Here is a 3,527-nt window from a genome sequence, read left to right as displayed (position 1 = left end):
AATACAAAAATAGCAACAACAAAAAAAATAACTTCATCGTGGGGACAAAGCAGAAAGTGCCACAAAAACATCAGCAGAAGTAAATCAGCAGATACAATAAATATAAATATGATAACATCATTAATTAAAGAAAACCTCTAAAGGCTTAGTGGCCACATGCGTGGACAGCACCTTTTAGCTCTTATTTCCAAAATGGTGTACAATACTGAATTGGGGTCTTATGGCCACTTATGTGGACACTTATACTGCCATCTGGTGGTGTCAGAAAATAATAACATGCAATGGAATTTGGAAAAAAAAAGTGTAAAAATAAGAATTAGCATGTCGCTTAACATGAGGTACACTTTTGTGTACTTATGGACTAAGTACATCATATCGAGAGATGATTCTTAGTTTTTATTCTAGGGGTCCTATGTCTCACTCTCCCTTGTGGAGGGGGTCCGGTCCGATCCGGTGGCCATGTACTGCTTGCCTGTGTATCGCCTGGGGACATCCCTGCGCTGCTGATCCGGCTCCGCTTGGGATGGTTTCCTGCTGGCTCCGCTGTGAACGGGACTCTCGCTGCTGTGTTGGATCCGCTTTGGACTGGACTCTCGCGACTATGTTGGATCCATTATGGATTGAACTTTCACAGTATTATGTTAGACCCGCTCGACATCCATTGCTTTCCTCCTCTCCAAAGTTCTCATAGTCATCATTGTCACCGACGTCCCACTGGGTGTGAGTTTTTCCTTGCCCTTATGTGGGCCTACCGAGGATGTCGTAGTGGTTTGTGCAGCCCTTTGAGACACTAGTGATTTAGGGCTATATAAGTAAACATTGATTGATTGATTGATTGATTGATTGATTGATTGATTGATTGATTGATTGATTGATTGATAGCAAAGAGAAATACAAAAAAAAACATGTACACAAACAGCTTGGGCCTTAAGAGGTTTTAAAAATGAATTTTTTTTATAATACAATCGAAACAATAACGATACTAATTGTATTATTATTAATTGTATTGTAACCAAATTGATGATAAATAATCATATTTATCATTGACCATGCTTGCTATTATTTCAAATGTCACAATAAATTAATTAAATGAGAAATTTAATTATAAAGATTAAAAAAAAGGGATTGAAACTTTATGATTAAATGAATAAAAGTGTAAAACCATACATTTTATTTCTACTGCACATTTTTAAGAAGATCTCAAAAGGCTAGAGGTTTTAAAAAACAGCAAAAAGGGGAAATAAAAACAAGCATTATGACGGATAAAATGATTATTTAAAGTTAAAATACCACTGATAGTCACATACACACGAGGTGTGGCAAAATCATTCTCTGCATTTGACGCATCACCCTTGGGAGGTGAGGGGAGCAGTGAGCAGCAGTGGTGACCACGCCCAGGAATCATTTTTGGAGATCCAACCCCCAATTCCAACCCTTCAGGCTGAGTGCCCAGCAGGGAGGTAATGGCTCCCATTTTTATAGTCTTTAAAATGACTCTGCCGGGGTTTGAACTCACAACCTGCCCATCTCAGGGCGGACACTCTAACCACGACGCCAATGAGCCGGTTTAACAATTTATTTCCCATGAATCAAAGCACGCATGACATTATATTGGTTTTAAAAAGTCCAAAAGCTGTGATGCGGGTGCTGGGGTTTATAATAAAGTCCCAAATCCAAACAGGGGCGAGACTGGGCCTTGAAGTCGCTAAAATAGGACGTGTTGATGGAACCATCAAACCTGTTTTGGTTGCAAAAATACAAAAAGAGACTCGACTGCCACAGATTTGAAAAGAACCGAACTTGAAGCCACCGAGAAGTCTTCATCATCCTCTGGCATCATAGTCCTGGATGAAGATGTCTTGTGATCAGAGTCCTGGTCAAGGGAAAAGAATGCAGAAACACTGAATAAGACTCACAATATATCAATTAATCAATCAATGTTTATTTATATAGCCCTAAATCACAAGTGTCTCAAAGGGTTGCACAAGCCAGAACAACATCCTGGGTTCAGATCCCACATCAGGGCAAAGAAAAACTCCCAACCCACCAACCCAGTGGGAGGTCAATGAGAGACCTTGGAGAGGACCGCAGATATATATATATATATATATATATATATATATAAAAAAAAAATATATATATATATATATATATATATATATATAAATATATATTACAAACCCTGTTTCCATATGAGTTGGGAAATTGTGTTTGATGTAAATATAAACAGAATACAATGATTTGCAAATCCTTTTCAACCCATATTCAGTTGAATATGCTACAAAGACAACATATTTGATGTTCAAACTTTTTGTTGCAAATAATCATTAACTCTAGAATTTGATGCCAGCAACACGTGACAAAGAAGTTGGGAAAGGTGGAAATAAATACTGACAAAGTTGAGGAATTCTCATCAAACACTTATTTGGAACATCCCACAGGTGTGCAGGCTAATTGGGAACAGGTGGGTGCCATGATTGGGTATAAAGGCAGCTTCCCAAAAAATGCTAAGTAATTCACAAACAAGGATGGGGTGAGGGTCACCACTTTGTAAGCAAATTGTCGAACAGTTTTAGAACAACATTTCTCAACGAGCTATTGCAAGGAATTTAGGGATTTTATACCATCTACGGTCCGTAAAATCATCAAAAGGTTCAGAGAATCTGGAGGAGTCTCTGCACGTAATCGATGATATTACGAACATTTGATCCCTCAGGTGGTACTGCATCAAAAACAGACATCGGTGTGTAAAGGATATCACCACATGGACTCAGGAACACTTCATAAAACCACTGTCAGTAACTACAGTTGGTCGCTACATCTGTAAGTGCAAGTTAAAACTCTACTATGCAAAGCCAAACCCATTTTTCAACAGCACCCAGAAACGCCGCTGGCTTCTCTGGGCCAGAGGTCATCTAAGATGGACTGATGCAAAGTGGAAAAGTGTTCTGTGGTCTGTCTGACGAGTCCACATTTCAAATCATATTTGGAAACTGTGGACGTGGTGTCCTCCGGAACAAAGAGGAAAAAAACCATCCGGATTGTTATAGGCGCCAAGTTGAAAAGCCAGCATGTGTGATGGTATGGGGGTGTATTAGTGCCCAAGGCATGGGTAACTTACACATCTGTGAAGGCACCATTAATATATATACATATGTATATATCCATACATGTATATATATATATATATATATATATATATATATATATATATATATATATATATATATATATATATATATATATATATATATATATATATATATATATATATATACATGTGTATATATATATATATATATATACACCCATGTATATATATACACAGTATATATACATATATATGTATATATATATATATACATATGTATATACATGTGTATATGTATATATATATATATATACATATAAAAAGATGTGTATATATATACATATATATATGTATATAAAAATATACACACATGTATATAAATACACAGTATATATACATATATATATATATGTATATATATATATATATATATATA

This window comes from Nerophis ophidion, linkage group LG18, assembly GCF_033978795.1.
Source record: "Nerophis ophidion isolate RoL-2023_Sa linkage group LG18, RoL_Noph_v1.0, whole genome shotgun sequence".
Lineage (NCBI taxonomy): Eukaryota > Metazoa > Chordata > Actinopteri > Syngnathiformes > Syngnathidae > Nerophis > Nerophis ophidion.
Note: the sequence above shows the minus strand (reverse complement) of the source record.